Raw genomic sequence first — 6218 nt, forward strand, 5'->3', positions numbered from 1 at the left:
GAATGCTTCCCTCCACCCTTCGCTGTGTCAGCACCCTTTCTTCTGTTTGCAGGCTGCAGTCGGTGTCCACACTCTCTTCATAACCCCACAGATCCCAGCATGCTGATTTTTGTCAAGGCAACCCTGTGGACTATAGGCTTGGGGGGCTGTAATTCCCTGAGCTCATGGCTGGACCTGGGGCACCCTGCTCAGCAGTAGCATCGCCACACCCTGGTAGCTTGTTCTCGCCACAGCCTCATGGACACTCATACGCTCTGCTGAGATCTGTACATGTGTAGCTTCAGGGTGGACCCTGGGAATGTCGGGTGTCCACTCCTGGTGCTGCACTTGTCAGGTTTGTGACCACCTGCCCAACTTCCTGAGTGTGGAGCCTGGCTGAGTCTCCCTCGGACCCCGAGCCTGCCCCAGTGCCGTCAGTGGCTTGTGCTGAGTGAGCACTGGCTTGCGGAGGGAGCAATGGGTGAACAGATGCACGAGCAGTGAATGGCAGGGCTTGGCCTAGTGCTCTCTAGGGTGCCTGCCTGCTGGTTTACAGAGCCTCCTCCGCACAGATGGGCGGCCAGTCCTGGAGCAACGTGCAGACTGACGCAACAAGCGACCTGGGCTCCGGTTTGGGCGGGAGCAGCTCTCCAGTGCTTTCCTTAAGAATTCACTAGCATCTTGCAATGGTAGACCCCTGAGGATGTTTTTAAAAGGACTTGATTTCTGGAACTTTTAAAATTAATCTCTGGACAACGTGGAAGTGGCTCGCCAACATGCAGTTTCACACATCAAACAAAACCCCCAAAACCAAACCCCTGGAAGAGGAGCTAGAACTGCACCCAGGGGAGCCGGTGGAGCTGTCTTCTGTCTGCTGGGGGCCCACAGCAGCAGGTGCTGCCCGTGCTGCGGGGATGCCCGGGTGAGAGCAGGCACGCCTGCCAACCCCCAGCCCTGGCACTAAGGAGCCCTAGCCTGGGGGTGAGCGAGCTCGGCGTGGCAAGGCCACCTTCAGGGACTGTTCTCCTCCCAGCGGCCGTGGGCCTACGGCCACCTGCTGGTGTTTCTGAGACGGGGGTGCCTGGCCCCAAGCAGGTCGGCAGCAGCGTAAGGGTCACGCCTGCCCACTCCGCCTGCTGACCCCTCCCGTGGCCCTGCCATCCTGGTGGGTGGCAGCATCTCAGCCCAAAGGCGGGACCGGTGCGTGCAAGCAAGCCGTCCTGGGGGCAGGAGGGTTGGCATGTCGGGGCTGTTTGCAGGGCGCATTCAACTGTGGGGAGTCAGTGACCGTGTAATCCCGGCGGCGGGCGGGAAGGCACGTCCCAGGCCCTGTGTGCGGGGGTTGGGAGGGTGGGTGGGTGGTGCACAGAGCCTGGAGGCCCTTCCGCAGGAGGGCAGTTTGCCTGCCTTGCCAGCCTGCCTTGATGAAGCACCCATGAGAGCTAGGCTACCCCAAGAAATAGCACCCGGCCCTGCTCTCGGGGAGCTGATGTGTGAGGAGAAAGGTGACCGTGATAATGAGGGCGAGTCCCGCCTCCGAGGGCCTGCGCCACACCAGACGCTGTGCTCACTCCCGCAGTAGCTCCTACCGGTCACCTCGAACTCGGCTTACACAGCAGGTCAGTACTCTCTCACGGCTCTATTGGTTAGGGACCTAAGATCCGCGTCACTGGGCCAAAGCGGACACAGAGGGCCCACTCCTGCCTGCTTCCGGCCCTGCTAACCTGCACGGAGGCCTTTGCACAAAGCCACCAGGAGGGGCGTCGCCCAGGTACCAGGGTCCTGCCTCCAGCTCCCACCCCTGGGGGGCAGAGCCTGCCCCAGCCCAGCGGCTCCTGCTGAGTCTGGGTGAGTCAGCACCCCTCAGCCCTGCATTGTCTGCCTCTCCAAACAGGCACATGGGTGGGGCCCAGGGCCCGACCCCTGAGCTTCCGTCCCCGCCTCTCAATGTATTGAGGAGCACGTTGGTTCCTGCCCTGGGCCTTGGTTCTGGCTGTGCTATGGTCAGACACCCTCCTTCCTCCACCCACCAAGCAATCTTACTCTGACTCTTACTCTCAGCCCTGAGGAGGCCACGCGTCCTCTAGCAGCGCGTCCCCGTCCCCATCGGCCAGCTCCAGGGACCTGGGACGCCTGTCTCCCTGGGACTAGGGATGCTCCCTCGGCCCAGCCAGGGTGGCCCTGAGAGTACGGTGGCCGGGAAGGCTCCTCATCACCTTGCCTCTCCTTTCATCTCCTGGCAAAAATCTCGAGCCAGCACATGGGGAAGGGGCCTGGGACGTGATGTGGGAAGATGTGGGCCGGGCCCACTCCTCCACCCTCTGCACTTGCGTTTACTCACCTTGAACCTAAGGAAGGGGGTGGCGAGACTGGCTGAGCGCCTACCGAGCACCCAGGGCCACACGGCACTTTCCGCGCTGAGTTCAGCCCATCTCACTGCGACCCTCGGGCAGGCCCACTGCCCGTCCTGCTGCAGGCACAGGCACAGGCTCGCAGCTGGCCCCACCCAGGCCCACACTCAGTGGCAGAATCCAGAGAGGCCAAGCTTTTCCCACGGTTGTGGGGCTCCCCTAAGCCTGCACCACCCCGGGGTCAGCATGGGAACCGGCTGAGGTGGCCTCTCACGGCTCTGCTGGTTAGGGGCCTCAGATCCGCGTCGCTGGGCCAAGGTGATGCCAAGGTGAGCTCCTCCAGGCAGACGCTGAGGCAGAAGCTTGGCTCCCAGTGGACGTTGGAGACGTCACAGCACCGAGCCCGACTTCACAGCCAGGAAGGCTAGCGTCCATCCCAGCTCTGCCGCTGGGTCCAGTCTGCTTCCTGTCCTGAGCCTCAGTTCCCCTCTGTGAAATGGAGACAGGAAGCCTGCTTGCAGTTGGGGGTGCCGCATGCCCTCATTGTGCAGTGAATGTCCGCAGCTTCCCTGCAGCCGCTTCCCGAGGCAGCTTCCCCAGGGCAGCGTCCAGTTCGGCTAGAACAGCCACCGGCCAGCGAGGCCTCCACTTGCATTGTCCATTCTTCCTCCTCCTGGCGAGGCGGGGCCCTGCTGCAGTGCTGCTGCCCGTCACCAGCGCGTGCGCACAGAGCCGGGAGGTGGTGACTGTTTCACTTACCCAGAGCCCCCTGCTGTGCCTCATGGCCACACAGGGACGCCAGCGTGGCTCCCTCAGCAGCTGTGGGCAGGACATCCTGCAGGTGGCAGAGCGGACAGGCCGAGGAACTGTCTGCCTCTTAGGATCGCTCTGGGGAGGGGAGGCGTATTGGCCAAGGTTGCCTTGAAAGGCCTTGGCGGTTGCCTAAGACAGAAAAAGTCAGCTTAAACTGCTTTAAACAAACAAAAGTATTGGCTCAGATACTGAAAAGGCCAAGGTACTAGCTTCTGGTGAAGCTGGAGCCATACCCAGGGTTCAGTTCAACACGCTGGTCCTCCATCTCTCCACACCGATGTCCCTTGTATCATCCTCAGTCTTGGACTCTCCCCTCACGGTCCCCAGCAGCTCCACACCGACATCCTGCTCGCTTAACCCTGTGGACAGAGAGCACTGCCTTCTCGAAGGGCTCAGCCCAAGCTGCTGTCCCAGGTGCCTGGGGACAAGGGATGGTCTCGGTCGCATGCCACCCACCCCCTCCCCCAGCAGAAGCGGGGACGTGGATCCAATACAGATCCAGCCCAAAGCGCCCTGTGGGCTGTGCTCCACCCCCAGGCATAAGCTTCACACACACACATCCTCATATTCCATCCTGTTTTTGGACATGCTGCTTCCTCATAAACTCCTACTCATCCTGCAGAACCCAGCCCAAATTTCACCTTCCCTGAGAAGCCTTTCCTCATACTTACAGACACTTAGGGAGTTTGTTCCTCTGCTGGAGCCTTTGTCAAACTTCTCACTGCGTACCTGATTGGCAGGTCTGCCTCTTCCACGTGGGATCTGAGAGTGGAGACAGAAGTCCCAGCTGCTCTCTGCGGGGAAATAGGCCCCACTTACCACCTTCGAGCCCACCTTCTGCAGCTGGACTGGGCTCCAACCCCCCAGGGAGGCCCCACTGTGGCGCATGCTGCGCAGGCACCACCCAATCCAGCCTCCTCCTTGGGAGAGGCTCACCTGGCCATGGAGTGGGGTCAGCTCACAGACACCCAGGCTGCCCTGGGCCCGAACATGGCGCTTTAACTCCCCGTGTAACCACAGCTTGTCTCACGGGCCTCAGCTGTGGTCAGTGGGCTCCACAGGGAAACCCCAGTGCCAGAGGCCTGGGCAGGCCCCCTAGGACCCCAGGCTGCTGTGACACAACCCCGACCAGCGTCCTGTGGGCCCCGCCCCGAGTGTCTGGGGAAGGAGCAAAGGGTCTGAGAATGGGGAGCACCTCAACTCTTCCCCTCAGCCTTCCAGAACGTTTACCCTCCCACCCCAGGTCTGTCCCAAGGGCCCCCCATAGGCATCCTCCCTGCCCCACGGTGACAGTCTCTGAGTCTTGTCCTCACACCTGTCCTGTGGTGGGAATGTTAGGTTCCCTTTCCCCCTGGACACACGGCAGCCCCTGCCCTAAGCCCTCTCCTGAGCCCCTCACACTTAGCGCAGTTCCTCGCGTGGACCTGCCTCTGGAGGCAGCCTGTGAAAGGAACAGCTTGAGGCTGCGACTTAGGACTTATCCCAAAGGCCTCCTTCTACCACGCTCAGAGCTCGGCACACAGACGTGCAGCCCTCACTGGTTTCAAGAATGCCTCTGCGGGATGCCAGCCCCCTGCCAGGTGCAGCATTGAGAGGTACCCTGGACAGGCCCTGCTCCCAGGCAGGACTAGAAGGTGGACCCACCCACCAGGACCAGAGCAGTACATGGTGCGGGGGAGGAGGAGGAAGCAGGGAGCAGGAAGCAGAGCCAGTGCCCAGGAAGGTGCTTCAGAGAGGGCGGATCCCACTGAGGAGGACCCCTGACCTGGGCTTACAGGGAGGACACAGAATTAGCCCAGCGAGGTGCAGGGCGCAGGGAGGCATCTGAGGCCAAGACGTGCGGCAGCGTGGAATTGGCCTGAGAGTTCCTTGGATCTGCACGTCATTGTAATCGCATCCGGGAAAGCTAGAAAATAAGGTTGCAGAATGCTTACGTCCGGGCCAGGGAGCAGCCTCGAGTAGCGTGTTGGCCCAGCTGTTCAGCCATCTGCAGGGCAGCTGTTTGCTCCCGGTTGGCATTGTGCTGTGAGCGCAGTTGCGTGCACTATTGAACATGCTCTGTGATCTCAGCTCTGCTCCAGCCAGCAGACATTCTTCCCTCTGAAGCAACCAGTTCTAACAGTGCCAGCTTTTTGCATCCATCAACCCCATGAGAAGACTGAGGGCCCCCTGGGCACTTGTGGGCTTTTCCCTCAAAGGGCGGTGCTGCTGCTGTAACAGCAGGCTGACAGCTGCCTCACCATTTTGGGGACTTTCATCCTCCTGGCCAGCCTATGAAATAGATACTGTTTTATCCCCATTTTACAGATGAGGAAACTGAGGCTAGGGGAGGTGAAAGTAATTGCTCAGTTTGAGCTGTTAAAGGCTGAGATTCTAATCCAGGTTTGTGTGATTCTAACACATTCTTTTCTTTGCATTCTGCCAAGTCATAGAGAGACCCTATTCTCTGAAAACATTTGAAAACTGAATTTTGGTGAATTTCATTCCAAGTGACTTGGTGTGTTTTCTTTAATGGGTGCGTTTGGAGGAGGTGACTGCTCAACGCCCCCGCAGCTCACATGCTGACAGCTGCCTACAGGCCCTGGCGAGCAGGTCTTGTGTGAAGTCCCGTCCTCACGTTGTTCTGAAAACATTTGAAAACTGAATTTTGGTGAATCTCATTCCCAAGTGACTTGGTGTGTTTTCTTTAATGGGTGTGTTGGGAGGAGGTGACTGCTCAACGCCCCCGCAGCTCACATGCTGACAGCTGCCTACAGGCCCTGGCGAACAGGTCTTGTGTGAAGTCCCGTCCTCACGTTGAGCAGCGCTGGTATCTCCTTGAGGGCAGGCCGCGGGACGTAGGAATGGGTGGTGGCCATGCCAGCCAGGACCAGAGGAACCAAGGCAGGCCACAGTCGACAGGACATCTGAGAAGGGAGGCTTCGTAGCCTTGGAAGGAATTCGTCTAAGGCAGCGGTTCTCAACCTGTGGGTCGCGACCCCTTTGGGGTCGAACGACCCTTTCACAGGGGTCACCTAAGACCATCGGAAAACATATATAATTACATATTGTTTTTGTGATTAATCACTATGCTTT

General features: G+C 59.6%; 1 protein-coding gene across 1 annotated transcript in view; it reads left to right on the top strand.

Moving 5' to 3' along the window:
• Window positions 1-6218, top strand: part of GLI2 (GLI family zinc finger 2) — a 250336-nt gene that overhangs the window by 206117 nt on the left and 38001 nt on the right. The gene's annotated exons all lie outside the window — the stretch shown is intronic.

The sequence above is a fragment of the Myotis brandtii genome, unplaced genomic scaffold (genome assembly GCF_000412655.1).
Source record: "Myotis brandtii unplaced genomic scaffold, ASM41265v1 scaffold488, whole genome shotgun sequence".
NCBI lineage: Eukaryota > Metazoa > Chordata > Mammalia > Chiroptera > Vespertilionidae > Myotis > Myotis brandtii.